The sequence below is a fragment of the Temnothorax americanus genome, unplaced genomic scaffold (genome assembly GCF_048541705.1).
Source record: "Temnothorax americanus isolate GAGA-0224 unplaced genomic scaffold, ASM4854170v1 Scaffold16, whole genome shotgun sequence".
Classification (NCBI taxonomy): Eukaryota; Metazoa; Arthropoda; class Insecta; order Hymenoptera; family Formicidae; genus Temnothorax; species Temnothorax americanus.
In genome coordinates this window covers 1,359,701-1,385,298 of record NW_027509297.1, presented here as the reverse complement: position 1 = coordinate 1,385,298, position 25,598 = coordinate 1,359,701, and the positions used below count along the sequence as shown (strand labels likewise).

Here is a 25,598-nt window from a genome sequence, read left to right as displayed (position 1 = left end):
GGCAGACGTATTGCTTTGCTATAATTTCGCTATAAGTTTATTGATATCTGAAATGACTAATGACATTTTCCGATCCAGAAATAGAAGGATATCCATCCATAACGTTTCCCCTTTTTTATTTTCCATAAATATAGAAAGAAACTGAAAATTCAGATTTAATAACTTGATTACTGAAAAAAATTTTAGTCAATTGATGTGATTTTGATTTGAAAATAACTATAGTATTTATTATATTTAAAGTTCTTACTTCACAATGTTATTTATATTATTTTCGCAAATTTTTATCTAGTGCTGAAGAAAACTTAATAAAGTCAAAACGTCTACTCGATATCGATTATAAATAAAAATATTTTATCAATGTTAATATCTTGTATTTAGCATAATGTATCGTTAGTCTATTATATATATTCGCTTATATTAGAAAATGACGTTAGACATTTTAGATAAATTTCTTCCAAATTGGGATGCTTCTAAGTAGAGCTTAATGTAAGATTCTCTCACATTCCCGACTTCTGCTAGATTTGCTGACACCGCACAATCGCATAAACGCGGGATTATCAACCACGTGATACCAATCGCGTGTAACTGAGAATACTTTCAAATATTGTTCTCAATAGTGCTCAAATGTTTTCTTTAGTATTTTATTACGCTGAAAATTTTATGAGACAGCAAGATACTTTCAGAAAAAAGAACCAAAAAATTAGTTATTTTTATATTAATCGATATAGTTCTCGTTTGACAACTTTTTAAGTCGTTTCTTTATTAAAATTTAAATTTAATGTAATACATGTGTGTACGCATATATACTTAGATAAAAATTTAAATAAATAAATAATTATTATATTTTATAATTAGATATATAAACATATATATGATCGCACTAAAAAGCAAGTTAAATTTTGAAAGTTCCTAAGGCAGTTAAGGACAGCATCGAAATACATAAAAATATTAAACATGTCTTATATATCAAACTTTAAGAAGTTTGATATATTAAAAAAAAAAGGCGGAAAGACAAACATTTTAGAGATTAATTTATTGTATTCCTAAATAAAATAACGTCCTTTTCCGTAAGAAAAACGGTCCTTCAAAAACGGTATATTTCTCTGCATTAGGCGCGATATCTCACACGAGATCGTGCTGCCTCAGATGACTATTTCGAGCTCTACTGGAGCAACCATCTCCATCAAAAAATTTCTTCCGCGTCATCGACGGCGCCGGCAGGCGACGTCGCCTTTTATCGCGGAAGGCGATCCGGAGTTTTCTAAGGACCCGCAGCTGCGGCACGCTGCTGCTCTCGAAAGAAGTTCATGCGAACGATCCAGCTGCTCGCGACAGCTCGTCGCTGTCGAAGCTCCCCGTGATACCGGATGCGGAAGTTTTTCACCGTTTCTCCCTTATATCGCGCTATGCCCCAGTAACTCGATCCGCCTTGTCTATTTGTTTGTCCGTTATATAGTGAGGAATTTTACCGTGGCATCGATCGGCGCCATTCGCACTCTCGTGTGTATATATGTATGTATACATATTTACGCGCGTCACGCGCGACATGCCAATTTAGAAAAATTACCTCCAATTTTACCCTCCCCCGGCAGTTTTCCTCGTCCAAATTTTCGCCCGTGAGATTAGTTTCCGGCAAAGCAACATTGCGTAATCTTGACTTAATTCGCGCTTACCCTCTATCAGTTTATGTTTATGATGAGCATTGGGGTAAGCTAGTCTGTTTGCTTACACACACGCTATCATGTTACGGTTTGACATGGATGTTTATCTGAGAACGAGTTATCTCAAATGTATATGTATAAGCGAATAGAGCGGAACGTATATCATAATTAAAAAGATAAGTTGATACAAAATATTCTAGACGTTATATTTATAACATTTTCTGATTATCTACTTCTTTTATTTGAACTCATGACTTGCAAGAATGTCATCTATTTGCATATGGATTTTATTTTTCCAATATTACTGAACGTTATATTCAAATGCAACGCAATCATCATTATACAATTCCATTTAATTTTAAGTGATACTCTGTAAAAATCTGTGGCTTTGCGTGCCGACGCTTTATACATATCGCATAAAACGAACACTAGGTATATTATCGCGGAATGATGCAGCCCCCTGCTGATTAACGAAAAAAGCTACACGGTTAATATGCATGCCGAAGGCTTTAACGCGGCTTTGTCGCGATGCCCCCTGCGGCGGCGTGCAACTGGGGAATGGAAAATGAACAAAGTTTATCTCGGCGTGGGTGAAAACGAGCGAATGAAAAACGGCTAAAGTTTCGGGTGCGGCGCCGCGCCGCTGAGTTCCGGCAGTTAAATAGCTCGTGAGTTTCTCGGAAGAAACAGCAAGCAGTAAGAATTCCGGGTACGATTTATTTATTAAAAGCGTCGGAATTGAGCGCAAAGCGCAGAGTAGAGGACGACGAAAGAGAAGGAGGAAGAGAGAAAGAGAGAAAACGGAAGAAAAAATGACGATAAAAACCCGGAATAAATGGCAAAAGAACATAAAAAAAGATTTGCAGAAAAGTATTTGTCCTCAAATTATTGCAAAATACAATGAAACGAAACCCAATTTTAGGGCCCGGACAAACGAGCCACTTTGGGGCACTGCAGAAAAGCACAGACCCGTGCAGACGGGCCTTTAATACCTTAATATCTTAATATTAAACCTTTAAATACCGAGTTTAAAAACGATCGATGAGCACCCACGGTTTTTCGCCGCGCGATCAGTGATGAAATAAAAAAATAACTCACCGGCCGATGCGCAACAGCGGAGTTGTAACCCTGCGTTGATCTGCAACATAAAAATATATTCTTACATTAAAGCAGGGTAAAAGATAATCAACAGATCAATACTTGAACTAAACAATTATATCGCGTCCGTTAAATATTTTTAAAACATCATTTTAAAAGATATGATTTTAAAATGTTAATGTAAGAAACAATCGCGCGGCCGCCGACGCCGCAAGCGGCTGCATATTTCCGCAATATAATTAATTCGTTCTCCATAATTTAATCTGCGAAAAATTTCACCGTCTCCGATTAACTTGATCCTCCGATTAAACTCACTCTTTATATGTATATATATCTCTCTTTCTAACTTTCCCCTTAGAAAGAGGCGAAGAGTGAGTTTAATCGGAGGATCAAGTTAATCGGAGGCGGTGAAATCGGCCCTAAAGAGAGAGACGCGACGTTCGCGACGTAATATCTCCTTCTCGCGTATGTCGGAGATCGAACTCCGAAATCGAGAAATTGCGCCGGGATTAAACCTCGAACGAGTAATATGAATATCACGTAATGGGCGAATCGAGTCGCGCTTATTGAGAACGGAACGCGCCACAGGACAGCAAAATATAAACAAATATCAATTACTCACCCCACGGTTGCCCCGCTGTCGCCCGATGCCTCCCAGGCACCGTCCTCCTCTCCTCGATCCTCCACCGTTGGTACGTCGTCACATCTCCGTCGGCGCCGGGCGCACTCACTCGCGACTCACGACGCATGAAAATCAGCGATATCGTCACTTTCGATACTTTGCACGGCACTACCGGTGATTAATCTCGCGACGCGACGCGTACTTTGATACACGGCAACGTGAAGAATGAAGAATGACGGCGGAGAAGCTATAGGAACGATCCGCTTGACGCCCGTGACACTTGACGTCCCCACGTCCAACGGGCGGGTAGATGGCAGACGCTGACGTGGCGGAGAGAGAATTTCGTAAATCGCGCGGCCAACTTCACTCGCCACTCTCGCCCAGGAGCAACCGTCGCGAGGACGTTACGCTTGACGCTCATGAAACGATTTCGGTTATCTCTAATTAAATCATCGATTTACGAACACTGTGTATATCCCCCACTCCCACGATCGCCAAATATCAAAATACGATTAAATACGATTAAGGCTCAGTCACAATGAGAAAAATAAGGAATAAGATAAAGGAATAAAAAGGAATGTCGCATCTCACATCGGTACACGTACATACATTAAAGTGAGATACAACACATGCCTTATTCCTTATTCCTTTATCTTATTCTATATTTTTCTCATTGTGACTGAGCCCTTAAACGTACGACATTAACGGAGACTGGTGACTGTGATCGCTAATTTACACGGCGCGACGTTAGGGCTATCGCACACCAAATTGCGTAGGCTGCATAACGCATAGCATAAGACCGCTGGACCGATGAGCATCTGATGTAAATCAATATGGCGATAACTTTATGCTGGATGCTCATTGGTTTAGCGGTCTTATGCTAAGCTATGCGTTTTATGTACGATGGCCTTTTTACTCGATTTTGCTCGATTTCGGGTTCTTTATCCGTGTTCCGAAAACTTTATTCCGAAGCTGCGCGACACGACGCGAAACGAAATGCGAGTCAAGTTGACGGTTGAGAAAAGCGAGATCATCCGAAAGAATGTAATCGATATACCTCGGTATAAATTCCGCGAAGCACACGTATTAAGGCTGGTTCTAACAATTAGTCGGATGTCGGAACGCAGCGGATGGTCCAATGAAATAATTTCTTTTTCGAAAACAAATTTTCCTCATTGGACCATCGGCTACGTTCCGAAATCCGACTCCGACATGCGGACTGATCGTAGAACCGGCCTAAATGAACATTCGACGTATAGTTTTTTGTAATCTGAACAATCGGACCTGGCGATTCGTATATTTAAGTATATTATTACTCCGCGATGCGATCCGCGAGCAAACGACATCGGAACGGGCCGCGCGCGCCGCGCGCCACGGTAAACATATGAGCAGTGGGGATAGGGAGAGGTCGGCTCGTCGACTGTTTACGCATACCTACCGAACGCGCATCGTGTGTAGTCATCTTATCCCCACTCTATCCCCACTCATGTTACCGCGGCCGGCCGCGGCGCGGCGGCGCGTACTGACGTCGTTGCTCCCTCGCTCCCGCTCCCATGCCCATATCGCATCGCGGAGTAAGTAAATACGAATCGCCGACTCCGATTGTTTAGATTTCGAAGAACTGTGATATATCGAATGTTCATTTAGTACATGTGCGGAATTTATACGGATACCGAGGTATATCGCGTTCGATCACATTTTCTTTCGAATGATCCGTCTCGCTTTTCTCAACTGTCAACTTGATTCCCGTCGCACCGTGCGCGAGTCGCGCGTCGCGACCCGTCGCGTGGCTTCGGAATAAAAGTCGTTTTCGGAAACACGGATAAAGGAATCGAGTGACGCCGCGACGTGTTTAATTAGCGAGCACGGTCTCTCAACGTCGTACGTTTAACTTCGTATTTCATCGTTTTTGACATTTGGCGATCGTAGGGGGGGATAGACACGAATGTGAGTGTTCGCGTAAATCGAGTGTTCGCCAAAATCGCTTTACGAGCAGCAAGTGTAGCGTCCTCGCGACGGTTGCTCCCGGCGAGAGTGGCGGCGGAGTGAAGTTGGCCGCGCGATTTACGAAATTATCTCCGCCATGTTAGAGTCTACCTGCGGAGCGCGGGCTGCGGGAGTCAAGCGTCACGGGCGTCAAGCGGATCGTTCGTAGCTTCTCCGCCGTAATTCTTCCGTCGCCGTGTATCAAAGTACGCGCCGCGTCGCGAGATTAATACCGCGAGTGCCGTGCGCAAAATGTCGCGCGATCGTTAGCTACGATATCGTCGATTTTCGTCGTGAGTCGTGAGTGAGTACGTCGCCGGAGATGCGACCAGCGGTCCAACGGTGGAGGATCGAGGAGAGGAGGAGGGGGCCTGGGAGGCATCGGGCGACAGCGGGGCAGCCGTGAGGTGAGTAATTATTACTCCTTTATTATATTTTGCTGTCCTATATCAGTCCTGTGGCGGATTCCGTCACTTTCCCATGAGAGCGACTCGATTTGCCCATTACGTAATAAGTACTGTACTATTACTCGTTCGAGGTTTAACTCCGGCGGAATCTCGTGATTTCGGAGTTCGATCCGATCCCCGGGATATGCGAGAAGAGATATTTCGTCGCGAACGTCGTGTCTCTCTCTCTTAAGGCTATTCTACAATTGCGTAAGAGTAAGGAGTAAGAGTAAGAGTAAGAAATTGACCAATCACAGTGAGTATTTGAGGAAAATAATCGACTGTGATTGATCAATTTGTTACTCTTACTCTTACTCCTTACTCTTACGCAATTGTAGAATAGCCTTTATTCGCACGGTTGTAATATTGCCTGGATTTTTCGTGGATTTTAAATTATGATAACGAATCAATGCGGAAATATGCAGCCGGCGTCGGCGGTTGTGATTTATTTTAAAATCAGATATCTGTTGAAATAATTAATAACGTTAAAAATTTAACGGGCGTGATATAATTATTTACGTATTGATTATCTTAGACCGTGTTCTAATGTAAAAATATCAATATTTATGTTACAGATCAACGCAGGATTACAACTCCGCTGTTGCGCGTCGACCGGTAAGTTATTTTTTTTGTTTTGTTATTTTTTTTATTTACTGAAGGAATTTAGTAGATGAAAATCTGTGTAAAAGATCAAATTTTACTGTTATTTTATGATGTAAAAACCGAAAAAGTTTTTATTACCAACTTTAATATGTTACATTTATTTAGTAATAATAATATTTTGATTAATATATTGTATTAAGTTATTAAACTCTGTCGCAGTAACATGAACTCAGAAACGTGACTTAATAGGATTTTTACGGATTTTGATCAGTATAAAGAATGATCGATCTTTTTAAAATATCTACACACTTAAAAATAATCATTCTACAGCCAAGAAAGGCACTTACTTATTTTATTTTATTTCGTTTAAGAGTAAGTTTTCTTACAACAAAGAATATTCTCTTTTACTGATAGTTTTCAAATATATATCTTGACACAAGTATTTGAAAAACCAGAATATTGTTTTGAGTCAATGTAACGCTTATAATGACTTTATGGTAGATTTGCGGATTAAGTAATTGATAAGCTTATATATCCGCAAGTCTACCATAAAGTCAATATAAGTATTACATTTACTCAAAACAATATTCTTGACTTGTGTCGAGATATTTGAAAACTGTTAGTAAGAAAATATTCTTTGTTGTAAGAAAACTTACTTAAACAAAATAAAATAAAATAAGTAAGTGCTTTCCTTGGCTGTAGAATGATTATTTTTCTGTGTGTAGCGTTATAAATATGCTAATGTCGGTTACTTAAAAAAATTAAGACCATCGTAAAAAATCTTAAAGCAATGAAGATATTTATATGTTACATCTTGATGTGTTACTCGTGTTTCTTGGTTAAGGAAAATTGTTTATGATTCTATCACGAATGAGTATAAATGCCAAACGACACACGACAAAATGTATCGGCCTGTATACGTAAGCTTTAATACAGTGCAGGGGTATATAGCTTTACACAGACTTTCTCTCGCAATAAATGGAGAAGGTTAGATCACAAAGCGCATTATTTTACACCGTCTACCGTACTCACGGGAACAAAAAGGGTCGAGCACGATTCAAGGTTGGAAATTTATCTGGTTGTTAGAATGGCGATGAAAGGTGGGTTCGGGGTTTGAGAGACCTGGCCGCTTTCGAGGGATGAAGTAGGGTCGAAAATGTGTGCGCGCGAGATTGCGCCATGTGTGAGAGGATACCGCTTCGCATGTGGTCGGCGGATTTTTACTCGCCCATATACGCTTGCTTATAAACAAATCATTTCTTTCCATAACGCCCATTTTTATTTTTATTTTATTTTTTTACTTCGTATATCATAAACATGTATGTTTGTTTCGACTTTCAGGTTTATTATTGAAACGATTAATACTCATTCATTTTGTATAGAATGCAACACAATATTAACAATGTACACAACGTGCAGAATTAACGAAATTTTATCGGTTATTTTTCCATTGGATTCAGCCTTAAATATGTTTTTAATTAATTTTCCAATAAAAATTTTAATAAGATAAGCGCTTTAGTTTGTATTAAAAAGTAAGAGATTACAATTTTGATATTTATTACGAAAAAATCAATTACAAATTGGTTAAAGTAAAGTAAACAACCGGAGATGTAATTAATAAAGTACATCCTATCTATATTACTATATCGATATTGCTCGTGTAACTTGACCGAAGATTGGGTCTTGTCGATGTGACGTGTAAATGCATCGCCAAGTTATAATGCGCGAGCCTCTCGTATGCGAATGAGGGGATTATCAAAGAGCACAAATCGAACTTTGCGCCTAATTTATGGATTCTGCAAACCGTGCACAGTTATCGGCTTATCGAGGGGGGTATATCGGCGAAGTGAAGCGAGGAGAAGAACTAAGTGCGAAATTATTCAAGAACGATAGATCGAATTTCGTCGTGCATATACCTAAGCGGCAGATTGGATTTGAAGATTTCATCCGTTGCAATTATAATTTCAATAAAGCGGCTCAGGAAGCGCGTGCAAGCTTTCCCTGATTGTTTCGCAACCATTTTATCGGAACGAAGTACCTTAAATCGCTATAGCTTATTCTATTGTTACATTGAATGGTCTTTCGTGTGATAAGGTCGGCGTTAATAAAATCAGTTGCATCAAAGTTACTATGCAATAAATATACAATTCGGGTGTTATAACTTATATATACATTCTTCTCATATAATATTTTAATGTATTATTAATGAATGTATAGATAATTATAGAAATCTAATAAGAATAATGTATATAAGATCTGGCAAAGGTAAAAACATATCACTATTAGGCATCTGTATAACTAATCCTGTCTGCCCAAGGGATTAATCACGCACGATAGATTAGTATCTTCTTCTTCCCCACAACGACACATTTCTTCGCGACATCGGTAGCCGGAATTATGATAACGTTGCTCGTCGATATAAATTGGAAATATAACGAACCATAGAAAAATGATAGCGAGAGAGTTCGTTTCCGGATTAATCCCGAGATTAACAGGGCGTCGTTATGTGCCAAAGAGAAGACTGCGTACGGGATTGAACGTCCGGACTAATCTCGTTCGAAATTAAGCTGCTTATCTTTCTCTGATGTACATGTATCCAACCTCTTAGTAGACTCTTAGCGAGAGAGAAATCCTGGCATCGTCTTTACGAAGGTAAAGGATTTATGTATAATGCGCTCAGGAATTTACCGGAATAACTTCACGCTACGTTGCGTGCGTTGGAAAACGTCGCCGTCACGGTGCTTCACGTGTATTAATTTGTCGTTAATAGGATTATGCGATGTGAAGGACATGCGTCGCGCAAAAGATTTCGCCCGTGACTCCACTTCCGCATTGTATATAGGGTTTTATCCGAGTTACGGTAATCTGCGAGTTTATGCGAAGTCGCATGTACGCAAATGATAAGTACCATTGTCTGACTCCGACTAAACGTTTCGGCTCCACAATAGTCCGCATCTACATTGCGCATTTAGCTAAATCCGGACATCCGGCTTTCGTTGAACGGAAACGTCCTAGTTAAACTGAAATTTAGAGAAGCGTATAATTCGAATGAAATTGTAGATTTTTAATCGCGCAGTAGAAAATTGCCGCAATGAACAATTCGTTCGTGAACGATGATTTTTTTGAGAAGTTATCAGACATATACGTATATAGACGATACGCGGGAAAGTATCGTCCACGTACGATCTAATAATTTTTAATAAATTTTTGACACCTTTATTATACTGCTTTGTTCATCTCGTTAGATTGTCTTTGCAACGTCTCTGTAACGGAGAATTTCATATTGAAACGCAAGTTTGCACGCGCGCGCGTGATCCATCAGAACGGCGCAAGCGTTCCAATTTTGATGTTTCATTAAGAGACTGGAGAATCTTCTGATGCTGTTGTCACTCTGATTCTTGAAATAGAGTTCGTGAGGAGTTTCGGAATCGAACTTCTCTGGTTGCTCGTTGTACGCGCCCAAGTTGAGAGGATTGCGCGTGCATTGGGAAACCTCGAAAGATATTTTCCTCGGAAGAGATTGTCTCCGGGGTTGCAATAAGAGAATTGAACTCGCCTCTTTGAAGATTAATTTCATTTCCAAGATTGCGATCAGACATGAACTAATGGATGTATCGTGTTCTCTTGAAAAATTAAAACAGACGGTTTAAAAAATTTCTATCTAGCAGTATGTTGTGTTCTCGGAGCAATCGGAATAACTATAGATTCAGTAAAAGTGACGGAATTGAATAGATATTTTAACGGCGCAGAGGCGAGACCAGCGGATATAGATTTCAACGATATCCAAAATAATGTATAGCTATATTGCGATCTGGACGATGCAATATAGTACATATACAGTATATGCTCATACACTGTAAATACCTCGCTTCTCTCGAGTGTTGAATTTTCTCCGCTTAACTATCGCCCAATGCCGGCGCACATTGGCAAAATCAGATATATACTATGAATAGTCGAAACGTATGTAATCGTGCATGTAAAGTCTGAAATAATTACCGGAAACAGCTAGCTTGCCTGCCGATAACGGGTGGTGGCAAATAACGTCGACGGAACGGCGGCGAATCGAATTGGGTCGGAGCGAATCGTTGATAGTATTTTATGTATTCAATCCTCTCCGATGGGATTGTATATATAATTTGATTGCGACGTGACTGAGAGAGAGAGAGAGAGAGAGAGGGGGGAGAGAGAATGAGCGAAAGAGAGAGGGGGAGAAGGATGAGCAGGGGATGAACAGTGAACGGATTGCGAAATACCCATTCGCGTGCGTACACGCATCATCACGTGTGCGTACACTCCTGCACACGCATACCTGCACACGCGTACGGATGAGATACAGAAGTCTATACGTACACTGAATTACGCCATCGCCGGAATTGTTTGCGTATAGTAGGCTCGGGACATCGATATGTGTCGCATTTGACGTGCATTAGGCTGCTCCGAAATCACCAAATGGCTAGGAGGCATCTACAACTTTGACTACAAAACATTTTTGCGATGAATATTAAAGACAAATACAAAATAACGAACTTTCTTTGACTATAAGAAATGACTTGTGGCTTCTAAGCCAAAGATTGAAAGAGTAAGATTAAAGAGTTACAGCGACAGAAACTCCGTGGAAGGAAAAACAACAAAGTTTCTTTCTATCTATATATATAAAAACAAATGTGTCCTGACTGACTGACTGATCGACTGACTCATCAACGTTCAGCCCGAACCCCATAGAAACATGAAATCCGGGGAGTTCTTTCCATGACGTAAGCACGACCCGTATAAATAGGTGAAAAGGGGTAAAAATGTGTTTCTCAGATTCCTCCAATATCTCTTATGAGATATCGACTTGGTTTTTTATTTAAAGTAGTTACCGTAGCGAAGCGCACGAGAGTATAAAGCTAGTTTGTAATAAACTACTTCCATCCTTAATTGTTCAAACATGCAGATAAAAAATACTATATTTCATGTATATTTTACTGATTTTTTTCTATATTTTTTTTATATCAAGGCTGTATTATTTATGATTTTGGAACGCTTTGTACGGGGTATACAAATGATTCAGGACGGAAGAAGATGAAATTACACGTGTCCGTCTCATTATGCATCATTGTCATCATTAAATTACACGCGATGACGGTGTTCCACCACAGAATCGCGTGGACCGAGAGCATCACCGTTACTCGGTAGAGTGCAAGTTGATCAAATCAGAATGGATAACCAGGGAATATCGCGGAACTTTCGATTAATGGATCATCTCTATTCCGCGAGTGACTGAGACAGAAGCAATCCATTTTCTGCGCGAATAATATGTGTCCCGTAAAAACTCGTTATATTTGAAACTAAACATAAATGTTACCTTTCATAATAAAACAATAATACGCAGTACAAGTTTAATTGTGTTTTGTATATATTTTTAAACAGCCGTTTGACTTTTAAAGCAAAATGTGGAAGCGTGGGATCGTCATTTCTATCGATATCTACGTTCAATCTAATGATTTAATTGTAACGTTTTAAACTCATGAATTTCACATTTATGCCTAATTCTAAGTTGATTCCTTATCTTTTTATTCTTCCCGTCGATCGTACATTTTTATATGATTATCGGCAAAAATTGTGCTAAGGTCTACGGACTTTTCCGGTTGTACCACAGTAATTTGCGGCTAGGCGTGATCTGTTACTGTCTTCGTTAATATCTCGCTATAATGAATGGAGAATATCTAATAGCGCATCGCATCGTTTGACGACGGTGTTCGATGACGGTATTAGATTCCAACATGATCCGTATCCGTGCAATGAGGAGATTCTACCAAGAGTATTAGATTCGCAGCTTCGTTGATAGGAATTTGATCGATGAGCGCGACCGACAGCCATCGCGTGCTTCAATCTTACGTAAATTCTAACTGCGGTATGAAAAACAGATGCATCATGATGTTCCGTTTGTTCGCACTACTCTTTGATATTACATATTTTGCATGTCGGGCGTCTGAATGCATTATCGGACACTTATATCATGGAAATAAATTTTAAAGGAACTGTAGAGTATTTTTTTACAATTAAGATGTACCTGAACGATCGATTTGGATGAACTGATAGGAAAAATATTTAAAGGTATCGCAGAAACCGATAGTAATTCTTTTGCAAAATGCTCTATCATAAATATATATGTATAAAGAAGAAAAAATGTGCCAATAGACTTTGAAATACAGAACAAGATAAAAATAATCCTAAAATGTACAACTTATTGATATAAATGCAAGCATAATTGTAATAAAACAATCGTAATAACATCTGCCTAGTATTTTTGGAAAAAGCTTATTTTAAACGCTTAATTATCCGAATACGACGAGAAAGAGTATCGTCCGTTGACTTTTTCCTTCAGAACTTCGTAATTCAAAGAGAAAGTCTCGTGCTACACAATTTCCGCCACGCCCGCCAGTCTGCTCGAGTGTGATGAAATTAAGTGGTCGAAGTGCGTTCTGGATCCGACACGAGCATCGTCTCTTACTATTGTTTGGCTTCCTGCTCTTTCATCTATTTTCCGCGCCGTTACCAAGCTATTTTCGATTCTCGACACCCGCGCTTCCAAAGACACCGTTGAAACATCATTGCTATGCACCGCAAGCATCACTTTATACCATACAGTAATATAGTGTGTGTGTGTTGTGTACATACCCGTATGTTACATATGCAAATAGATGAAGCGCAGTGAGTTCATAGAGGATGTTTCAAAATTTGTGTTGCGATCAAAAGATATGATCAAATTTTGCAAAAATGTACATTAGTCGAGTAGAGGAAATAAACGGTCGCTCAATATCAATTTTGAACGATAAAACGATAAAACGAAAGACTGATCAAATTTCTATCTTATCGATTCTTATTGTATTCAATAACCAGTTATTGCCAAATTTTATTTTATTCGTTGATGAAATTGTATTTTATTTTTATGAATCTCTCTTTCGTAACTTTGATGTTATATATACGCTTCTTGCCGCAAATTATTGTGGTTTGACATTCGTTAAACCACACCGGTTCTCAAAATCTATTTCTGAACAATGACACCGTTTCTTTTAACCGTCTATTATATTCTTAATCTATTATATTCTTATAAATCTATTTATATTTAAATAAGAATTTCACTTGGGGTATAAACGTATGAAAGATTATAAACGCTATATTCCTTGACGTCTCTCAGAAAGCCAAAGGTTTTTCCGAGGAGGATGTACTTTCTTCAAATATCATGCGAGAGAACAAGAGCGCGCACGAAAATTTGGTACGTACGGTATGAATTCCTCGCAATTCGTTGCAGCGGCTGTATTTTCTCGTTTCCTTCGCGTCGCTGCGATGTGCCGTATCTTCCAGCATCGACCTCGACGACAAAAGCGACAAATATGTCGGGGGGGCTTTTTGCGAGGTACATCATCATTTTGGTGGGAGTTCGGCGTCCCTGGTGTATACGTATATCTTTTAAACCTGTACATGGTTTCATTTGTCCAACGAAATATCGGCGCTCGTTCGTTGCCGACATCCGCACTCGAGTCTCCGCCCATTCCCAGATTGCTTGATTGGCCAGAATAACTCTCGCGAGACTTTTTGTTCGCGCAACTAACGGGTATAAAATGTAACGCGCTGGTGCGCGACCGACGACACATCGCGACCGACCGCCGTCTCATCCCGCGAAAATGGCGGTCGCGGAAAATGCGGTCGAAAAACATGAATTACGACAAGTCACGCGACGACGACTGTTATTTACAGCTAGCTCGGCCAAGCTAGGTACCTGGAGATATATATGCAGCATCGGAAACCGTAGAAAAAACTTAACATCGGAAGAACAAGTTTCCCACCCGATTCTCTGTCGCGGTTATGACTTCTTGAAAAATGCGGTGAAAATAGCCTGCTCCCATGCACTCTTGAATTCGGATGTTTCGCAATATGATAAATATTGGATGAGTTCGGAATGAGATAGAAACATAAATTTTTGAAAACTGACGCTTGTGCTTTGTTAGCTCTTGTCGCCCAAACTAAAGTAGTTCTCGTAGACCATAGATCGTTTATCAAGATTATTTCTACTAAATAATCCTGTTAAACGCGTTAGAATATCTTTTTCATCGAAAGATCTTTTACGTATCAAATTGAAGCAAAATCAGAACATAGACGTTACGAAAAGTTTAACGAGGCTCATCGATCGATCAGCATATCTCGGCATTGCCATAATGCAAACCGTCGTCGTAGATAATATTCGCAGACGCGATAATGGCAGGAGGTCGGCAATAATTTTGCGGGATCCGTCTGTTCCTGAGGTCAGTTCGGGTGGGACAAAGCAACTGCATCCATTCAAATATCTGAACTCGCGCTTTCGTGATTAACGCGACCTACCTGCCCGATGAGACATCTGGGCCACCCCCAAATTTCGTACGTTCCAGCGCCGTGGTTGCTCGCTCCGGGAATTTCAACATCGCCTGCATGAACAATGCCCCGTTATGCAGGTTCCTATCGTGTGTTTACCGAAGAAGTTTACACGTTTGAGAAACGTCGCTCGTATATAGCGGAGCGAGAGAAGTTCACCAGTCATTGCCGTACCCCTAGTCCTATAAGGCGATTAACATTTCGACACGGCAATCGATTTTCACCTTGTTCGAAAACTCTTTTAAGCACGAGAAAATTCTACACTGATATATGACGTGCGATTGAAGCGTCGCTTTTGCGCGCGCAATATCGTGCAGCAAACTATAAAATATTTTAAGAGATGTGCGCGCGCCAACACGTAAGTCACTTACGCGAAAGTATGATTTTTTGAAGGAGCATTCTCTCTTCTGAAAGCATACCGCGATTCGGAAGATTAAATATAAATCGGAGCTTGCGCAGAGTGAAATTGCGTTTTCATGTTCTCTTCACAGTTAGCGGAAATCTCACTTCCGCCGATATTTTCGGATTTTGATGAGCGACATACCTATCTCCGCGCTGGAAAATGGAGGAGCACGCGAAACTTTGGGAACAAGCCCGAGTGTACCGGCCACTTTAGACAATTTACTTGGTGAACCAGCAGACTCCGAAAATGGGGTTCGTTCGTGTCATGAGTAGAGACCGACCCGCCGAAAGCTAACTCGCGGCGATCATATATTATTCCGACTGCTGTCGTGCAAGTCCGCTCCGAGGCCATAACTCTCGTTCTCTTTTGTTTTATACAAACTTTATGGGCCGGAATATTAGACACGAACTCATGATCGCGAGCATCCACCTTTTGCCCTCGCCACTTACGAAAAGTAAAATCAGTTTAGCAATAATAAACGAAATTCGCGGGAGTAGACTAATACATTGGGATAGAGAGAATTTATCTGTCAACGCGTTTCTTATTGAGAATATTGAATACCTGTCATTCCGTTTGCTCTTCTTTTTTATTCTCAATTTTCTCGCATTGAGATGAAAGATCATTGCTATATACACTGCTCAAAAAAATTAGGAGATTATTTTTTTAGTCAGTACATTTTTACCGATTTTTAAACTGTAATTACTCAGCGAATAATTAACGTAAAAAAGTGTAAAAAAAGGTTTTACAGGGCAAACTCTCTACTATAAGACTTTAATTCAATTTTCACTCAGGTTCATATTCAAAGGCGTGGTCAGTTTTGAATAAGGACGTATTTGAGATATCAAAAATCAAGAAATTTGCAGCCTTCCGCCGCCTAACAAAAACATTAGCGAACATAAAAAAACCCACACACAACTGTCTTACGCCGATTATTTAGGGTTTTTTTTTAGTAAGAAGCGTTGCCATTTTTTTGCCATATCGCGCAATCTTGATCTCATTGATGCAGTTTTTTACATCAGATTAAAGAGGCACTGCGTCAAATTTTGAATAAAATTTTTCAATCTGATGTAAAAAAAAATGCATCAATGTGAGATCAAGATTGCGCGAGGTAATACGGCGAAGAGTGACAACACTTTTTACTAAAACAAACCTCTATACATACACATACGCATGTACGCTCCATATACATACACGTTCACATACACATACATACATGATAGCAAAATCCGACCGAGCAACCTCCCCGTGGTGCACATCAAATTACGCAAATACCGGCGGTATCGTGCCGAAATCATAAAAAATAGGGGTTACTTTAAATTGCAATATCTCGCTAAATAATCGGCGTAAAACAAAGTTTTTTTTTTTATTTGAAAGGACAAAGTCCGTATTTTGAGATGGTATTAATTATTATGTTCGCCAATTTTTTTGTTGGGTGGTGGAAGACTGCAAATTTCAAGATTTTGGATATCTCAAATACGTCTTTATTCAAAGCTGACCACGCCTTTGAATATTAACCTGAGTAAAAAATGTACAAAAACACCTTATAATGGAGAGTTTGTTCTGTAAAACCATTTTTAAACTTTTTTTACGTTAAATATTTGTTGAGTAATTTTAGTTTAAAAATGGGCAAAAATTTACAGACAAAAAGTGATCCCCATTTTTTTGAGCAATGTAGATATAAATTTTAAATTTTTATACATTTGTTATATGTTGTTTATTTGATTGTTTTTCTCGAAAAAAATTTTTGGTTACATTTTTAAACGAAAAAAATGGTAGGAATTACTGAATTGTTAATGTAGTTTGCGAAAAATACATATTGTAAATGTTCGACTATATTGACATTTGAATGTTACGTGAGAGTTACCAATGAATAAAATTGCATGCTTCTGTATATCTCGGTAAATTGGAGCAGAGTATGGGTTGTTATGAAATCAGAATATATCTGCGCGGTTGTGTGGAGATGAAAAAAGCCAAGAGCTCTTTGCAGGACCACGTAGCATAATGGTTAACGGCTTAATCCATAAACCGATATCGCGCGTTTGATGATTAAAAATAAATATGCGTAGTTGCAATTAACCTACACAGCGAAATATATTTTCTAGTAGAGAAACGCATTCACATTTTGCGAGAAAGTGTGAAGGATCAACTTCGCTATTAAATAGCAGAAATAATAATAAATAATAAATAATAAATATTAATCATAAATAATAAATAATAAATAATAAATAATAAATAACAAATAATAAATAACAAATAATAAATAATAAATAATAAATAATAAATATTAATCATAAATAATATTTCAAGATGCTATATTAATTATTGAAGAACTTTCTTTAGATGTGCAAATTGACGCGAAGCTCTCTTGATCTATACGATCTCTAACTGTCCCGCTCTGAAATCAGAAATCAGAATTATATAACTCTCGATGAATGTCATTTCGAGAGCGATTCTCGATATGGAAACCCTTTCAAGCGATACCCCTAGCCTCGGGCAATCGAACTTTATTCGGGCGGTTATTATTGCGGCCAAATTTTTCATACGGAAACGAAAATGTATGAAAGCGAAGTGGATTCTCGAGGTCGAGCAGAGTCGGCAAAAGGTACGGGCGTTTCCGGGCGGCGAAAATAAATATCCGAGCTTTCAGGAAAATGCGCGGGTCCAACAACAACAGTCGTCGTCATATCGACAGTCGTAGCGGTAGGATCGGATGAAATTTTAATCCTCTCGTCGATATCGTGCTCTCTGGCGCAAGCGCGCTACACCTAGAGAGAAGTTCAGAGGGAAAAACGTAGACGTAGCCCGGGATTACGCGACTTCTCGTTTTCTTTTTGTTGCTCTTTCGCCGCGGGTTCCTCGGTACTGACATTTATTTTGCAATAGCCGCGGATAAATATTCATGACCGCGCGCTTTAGCCCTGGCTGCGCCCGCCCGCGCCCGGCGGCTATGACACGCATCGCGGTAACCACGTACGCGTTACACGCGAGGATGTAATGGACCGCCCCGTGTATAACCGCTCTTCTCTCCTCCACTCTACGACCAACGGTCGACGTGATTTATATGAATCGTAAATAGGCGCGTCATGCGCGCCGACCGTAATTCCTTTCGCGAGAGCGTCGCGCTATTTCCGCGCGCGCGATGGCAAAAAGACTGGCGCTCGTTTTTCCGCGCTTGCGATCATTAAGCGCCACGAGTGAGAAAAATGGTCGAGGAACAGATGAAAATATTCCACAGGCGACAGTTAATACGGATAATGGCTGGGCGTAGTTGTAGATGTAAATCCTGTATGTAGTGTAGGATAGCCGCTCGTGCATCGAGGATAAACGCGCGTCAATGTAGATAATGCTTAGTACGAGCACCTGACATTCACGGTCGATAGTGCGAATGCTATCGGTTCAATCGTAACATAAATTATTATAGAACTTGCAAATTATTTGCGCGCCGTTAATTAGAAGCAAATATGAATCTTGTATCAAGAAGCGCGGCGTATCACGTGAGATACTCAGGAAAAGGAATTATATTTGAAGATATGTAAACGGTTTTCATATTTAGAAGTCAATTAAATATAATTAAATATCCAACTAATTGTAGGAAACGGAATAATTAAGTCCCGTGAAATTTAATGCCAGTAAAGATTCTAAAGATTATACAATGCGCAGAGGCAGAGTTGTGATTACAAATTAGAAGGATTACTTTGCGTTAATTAGAAGTAAATGTGAATTTTGTATCAATTAAGAAACGTATCACACGTGAGCTACTCAGGAAAAATCTCTGAATTGTACATATGTGTATAATGCATTAAAAATCTCAAATATGAGGGATTCAAATTTTTTAGAATTATATGCGAATTAATAAAACAGTTATTATTATTACGATTAGAAAGAATTAAATGGATGATATCGGATAAAATCTTTTGTTCGCTGAATTTTCTTTAGCTATTGATTGTTTTATTATTATTACATTTATTTTATATAACTTTTAGTTATAAAATAGTTAATTTATTAGTTTATTTTAATAAGTTTTTGAGTATGTATTTACTCATGTTCTAGTAATTTAAAAAGTCAGTATTCTATTTTAATTTTATTTTACTCATTAATTACTTGAACAATAAACCGAATCGAAAATTGAACTCAAAATGTATAGCTATTATAATCCATTATAATTTATTTGGTGTACAAATTTATATAATAAAAAATTGAACAAATAAAATTATTGACATATTAAATTATTAATGCCTTTATATAGTGTTTTCAATTGCATATTTTGATAGTTTTACTCGGCAATTCTATACATATTTAATAAATTAGATGATTATACCAATTTCAAGATTAAATATTTATATTAATATATTTTAGCTCATTTTTATTTCAAGATAACAGACCTTTATCTGATGTGATTTGATATTTATCTGTGTTCTTATATGCTCTTGTTTTTCAAACATATTAATGCATATATGTATATTTACATATTATATTTATTGATATAATTATCACGAAGATTCATTATCTGATAATAAAATATATAGTATATCACTCACCAATATACGATGCGCAGAGATAGAGTTTTGACTATACACGCCGAACTAAAATAGAAATATATATGTTAATATTGTAGCCAAGAATAATTAATATCTAAAAGAATAATTCTGTAACTAACAAATAAAATAAGAAATAATAATTGATTCACCCTATTATTGTTCACCCTCCGCTGTCGCCCGATGTGTCTCAAGTCATCTCCTCCTCTCAAATTTGCTCGAAGCACTCGTGTAATACAGTCACTCACGAAAATACGGTTAATTACGATCGCGCGTAATAATCGCACGTATTATAATCGTATGGCATTTTACACGGCACTACCGTTAATCGCACGCGCACTTTACATTGCCGGAATCTCGTCGAAACGCGATCGCGTAAATAACACGTGAAAAATATGAAGTTCAATAATTAGCTCGGCACACTCGGCTTAATTACGACTATATTTATTAATTAAACGCATCATATATGTTACTCGAAGTCAATTCGTTTCGTATATACATGACGTTCCGCTTATAACTGAAAAATAACGTCATTTTAATACGCGCGATATAATAAAGTTGAGAATTGATTAAGATATGATTATACACGGAAATATATAAAAATATCAAAATTCAGTATTGCACGCGTAATATATATATATATATATATATATATAATATAAGAATATATGTGGAGATTGTGGAGGTATTCAATCAATATATTCAACGACTCGTGTATTCTATGCTCTCAATACAACGAACACACAATGTTATGAAAATAATGAATAAATATTGTTATATATTGAAATTATTGTCGCTAATAAAAAATAAATATAGCGATAAAATAATAGATACTTTATAATTTGTAATCTCTATCACTTTGATTCTTAAGTGAAATAAAAATAGATAGCGTGAAATATTTATTTATAATTGATAAATAATTGATAAATTTACAGACGGATAGAGTTAATTAATTGTACGACCTAATAACTGAACTAATTACTTGTAAGAAATATCGTGTTTCGATAAATAATAGGTACATGGAGTGTCTCGCGCTGCTATCCGCTCGAGTTTCATCGCGAATTATAATAATGCGGTGCGCTGGCACAGTGATATTGCGTAACGCGCGCGTCTCTACCAAAATAAACACGAAGGCCGTTCACCAGGTAGGCTCGCTCTTATGAAATATCTAGCAAAATATTACAGAATAACTGCACATCGAATATCTCGTTTCTTGTATTTTAATTCTAGTTTCGATATACATGAGCTATTATTACATATTTTGCGGTTTATAATATTTCGGAATGAAAATATACTGTTATTTAAATCCTAATCGACAAAAGATAGAATATAGAAATGTATACACTTACTAGACAATGTATATATATGTGTACATTTACTAAATTTTACTAAATGTTTCAAATTTATATCTTTTAATTAAATCGTGATTACAAATATGACATAATGAACCTGGAATTAACTCTTAAAATCTATTTACTAAACCGTATTGCATATGTCTCATGACTAGTTGCAACTGAATTTTTTAGCACAAACGCGATTATAAATATAGATTTTATATTTAATTTTTCGATCAACATCTCAAATATTATCACATAAATATATAATAATTTATATTTAGCTTCTTTGCTGTTTTTTTTTTGTTCTAGAGAGTTAAAGGAAAGTTATAATAATTATGAAAAAAAAACTGATACACTTCTATTTTTAATAAGTCTGTTAGAATCTGAGGAAATGTTTAAACTTGCTAACTCTCATTCACATTGATTACTTCGTTTACTAGTTATAAAGATTTTACCACCATATGAATTAGTTGAATGGATAAATACACCTGTCACGGAACAGGACCGAATTCTGGCAGGGGCAATAAATTCTTTACACACCGCAAATCCAAGTGTTTATTTTTACACGTATAAACGTCTAAAAATGACACATTAGACTGAAGCTCTTTTTCATGTTTCTTTATGTGTTAATTTACGTCATTTAACACGTTTCATTGTATTAAATTAAATGTTAATACATTCAGGCCCGATTGTTCCAACCTGTTGGTAAACTAACTAATAGTTAAATCATATAAATGTCTTTGTTTATCCTTTACATTAGACGCAAAGATAGACATATGATTTAACTATTAGTTAGCTTCAACAGGTTGGAATAACCGGCCCTCAATCGTGTTAAATTACGTGATTTAAAACGGTATGAAATGTGTAAGAAGAGCTTGAGCTAAATCTGCTAAATAACACACTTGGATTTGCAGTGCGGTGATTTAATAATGTGATTTGATGCTTATCAGCATCAAAAAGTTAAATTGATGATTGATTTAAGTATGGATTTAAGTGTGGACTTACTGTTCCAACAAAGAACTGTGTTTTAAAAACCGATAAAATATTGGTGCGCAGTTTTTACTGAGTTTTTTTTACCTTTAGAAAAAGGTATATAAAATTCACACAGAAATTATTATTGTTATATAGGCTACCAAGATCCAGCCCGGATCGGCACTTTTTCTAATTGATTGTACAAGGATTTTTGCGATTCTGTCAATTAAGTCCCATAATTCCTATAATATCAAATGCAGATACAATCAAACAGGAAAAATAAATTTGCTAGTGGAGATAATAGTGTAAGGATCGTCGAGTTGAACGTACGATCGGTAGGTCAAGAGTCAGATAAACAATAGGAAAGTGATTCGAAAGATTCGCCATAGTGTAACAGACGAGGAATGAAAATAGTAGTAATATAATAGAAGAAATAAATGGTGATACGCGATAACAAATCGCGTACATAAACGTGTTCCCAGGTCAAAAAGAAAGAAAAGAAAAACTGAGTGATTTAAGGTTTCAAGGATGTTAAATTATAAATACAAGTGAATTACTCAGTAGCTAAGTTCACGGTATGTGATCATTTTACGTATTTATATACATGCAAAATTCAAGTGTTATAAATCACTCTTTACCCAATGGATCGTTTTTTCCCGTACATTACGTGTATGGAACTTATTTATCAGATTCCCACAAAATTGTAAAATCTTTATCATTATTATATTGCTCAATTGTATACACTCATATAGACGGTTATATACAAAATTCCAAAATGCTTTGCATTTTACATATAGATAAACAAGATTTTTCTTCAGCTAAAGCAAAAAATGATATAAAATAAATATATTTTGGTATAACATTTAAATACTTAATTTTAACTTATCAATTTTTATTTGATTTTGAACATATCTATATACAAATCTTAAATTTTTTATGGAAATTCTATTAATCATGTTATTTAGATATACTCTTGAAAAATTGTATCGTCGCACGAACAACTTTATTGGTCTGAGATTGTGTCGTAAAAAGGTGTATGACGAGTGAATGGTCGTCATCGAGGCAACTTAAATGTTACTTCTGCGTGTCTCGTAAAAGGACGGACCTTTGTGGGAGAGATATAAAAGATAAAAGCGTATTACGATTAAGCTAGGTCTTTGGAGTGCTCTCGCGTGGATAGATAAGCCTGCTGCTTCGAGGTGGAAACGGTTAAGTCCGCTGCTAAGTTTCGAGTTATGAACACGTATAAAAAACTACATTTACACGTCCGCGATAAAAGTACATTGTGTCACGCGCTGTATTTGTCTTTGTTAATGCAGTAAACGAGGCGCTATACGGAAGTAAATTTTTTACATTTTGCGAGATTTTCGCCATTTGCAAAAAATCGCAAGAGGATGATACTATATTATTATAATCGATACTACTATTTATATACTTATTATTTATTGATTTATATATATTTCTTTGTGCCATATTTTGCTTCGTGAAGAAATATGATATAAAATCGCGCGTCATTTCTGTTTCAAAAGAAATAAAGGCAACATGGTAGAATCGAGAATGAAACAGCAGGAATTGTTCGATAAAATGCCGTGCACTTAAACTGCGTTAATCATTGACGGTGCAGTCGTGGTACTTTTCATGAAAGGCTAACAGATTCGACTCACCCATCTGATGGTTTTGCCCCATTTTCCTCTGCGCGCGTATGTGTAAAGCGCATTGTCTGTATCCTCAAAATTTCATTGTGGCCACTTTGTTCGGTACCATAATTCCGGGGAGTCCTCATTAACAACCGCGCGATGGTATAACGATGAAAGCCTTGCTCGGCTCCCTCTCGTTCCGTCGTATCGATTGTGACTCGACCCGAGAGAAAATCAAGATTTATGATGGTCGCGAAACTGTCAGGCGTTCCCTGTTGGGGTTCACCCACGGTTGATCCATCTGTCACGGAGAATATATCTGATCTGTTTGTTCTTTTTTTTTACAAATTCATTTTGTAGCTATTTTTCTCATAGTGCTCCGCTGTTGGCAAATTGCGGCTCACCAAACTCGTTTCGTGCGCATACATTTTCCTGCATATTTTACGTAGTCTTCGATTACTTTTTCGCTACATTCTCTGAGGTACAAGCTTGGCAACATAAGTAAAACCTGATTAAAAATCACGAGGATACGATGGTTCTTCTTACAAGCACCCATGCACTTGCATATCGTTTTTTTCTTACCATGCACAGAACCGCGAGCGATAATTTACAACAGCTGTCTCGGTCTGTGCATCTAACCTCCTCCACCTCTTTTCAAAGTGATTTGTTTTCCGTTCGAGAAAAATAATCGGTAACAAATTGTACAACTTTTCCATCTGATGATATTCAATTCTAATTCCGTGATAAATAAAACACAATAAAGTATCGGAAGTTATTTCGATACGATAAAAAATTCAATATTTTATTATAGTTCAAATTCGAAATAAAGATTGTTTTTCAATAAAATTATTTCAACATTACAAATTATTTTCCAAAACGTGTCGTTTGAAAAAACGATTGTTTAACAATTTGTTCATCCGGTAACGTCTGTTATCAGCAAAGGCGGGGTCTCTTTGCGAAGTAACCAATTCAGCCGTAGAATCGATTTTGCTTTACTCATACACGAAACGATTCCGTTTGCATACCATTCGGGTTTGCGTCTTCGATAATATTTGCATAGTCATTCAACAAAGAAACGTGTCTCGCATAGGGGCGAGCCGTACGGCATCGCGCGTCTTTGTCACGGATTTTCATTCGGCGTTTCCGCTCTTCCGGTGTGAAGAAAGCGATTCGTCGCCATTGTCGTGAGTCTCCTTCGGAGTCTCCTAAGATTCACGCGAATGCTTTTCCGATATCCACGCGGCGACAACGACGACACGTCGCGCACGCGAGTCCGCTTCACAACGACGGCGTCGAGGACACCAACCCGATCGGCGCTGATGCACCGGGTACATACACCCTTGCCAGGCGTTACTTTCAATGACAGCTCCAATTCGCGAAGATAACTCGATACTCTTTATTCATGGACGTACCGTGCACTTTTATATTTTTTCCGCGACGTGAAATCAGCCTGTATATGAATTACAAAAGTAGGTGAAAAACTTCGATTCATAACGTATTTATTTGAGAAGCATTCACGTTGCAAGATCAGACTTAAGAATGCGTTTTACATTTCACAAATTGAAATTTATTTGCGCAGATATGTCGGCCGTGTCGTGTATACTTTAGATTGGAGCATTAATCCAAATAAACTTCTATGTATTACACAACGCTATTATATACTTTTCAGAATTCTGATTTAAATAACTTCCAAATAAATCGCAACATTTTATTTTATTGCAAACTGGAACGGGATCATTTATTGTGAAATTTATGCAAATGTGTTTTAAACTTGGATATTGTAATTCAGATATATTATACATATTTCATATTAATGTATAACATATAATACATTCGTTTATTTAACTTTAAATGATTTTTGATAGCAATATTTTATTTTATATAGTATTTTATAATATATTATG

At 37.6% G+C, this 25,598-nt stretch overlaps 2 protein-coding genes across 7 annotated transcripts in view; one reads left to right on the top strand and one right to left on the bottom strand.

The window, feature by feature from the left end:
- The window catches only part of Notum (palmitoleoyl-protein carboxylesterase notum), a 600,456-nt gene that overhangs the window by 167,251 nt on the left and 407,607 nt on the right, over window positions 1–25,598 (bottom strand). Inside the window, exon 6 of the mRNA XM_077402646.1 lies at window positions 2,760–2,799. The gene's annotated coding sequence lies outside the window, so the exon portion shown is untranslated. The remainder of the gene's footprint in view (window positions 1–2,759; window positions 2,800–25,598) is intronic.
- Window positions 1–25,598, top strand: part of Kair1d (Kainate-type ionotropic glutamate receptor subunit 1D) — a 386,506-nt gene that overhangs the window by 180,390 nt on the left and 180,518 nt on the right. For 4 of the 6 annotated variants that reach the window (XM_077402624.1, XM_077402623.1, XM_077402628.1 and 1 more), the window contains one exon: window positions 6,389–6,428. The exons of 1 other annotated variant lie outside the window; for it this stretch is intronic. The gene's annotated coding sequence lies outside the window, so the exon portion shown is untranslated. Of the gene's footprint in view, window positions 1–5,696; window positions 5,775–6,388; window positions 6,429–25,598 lie in introns of those variants that run through there. One more of the 6 variants, XM_077402625.1, reaches the window with a different exon arrangement.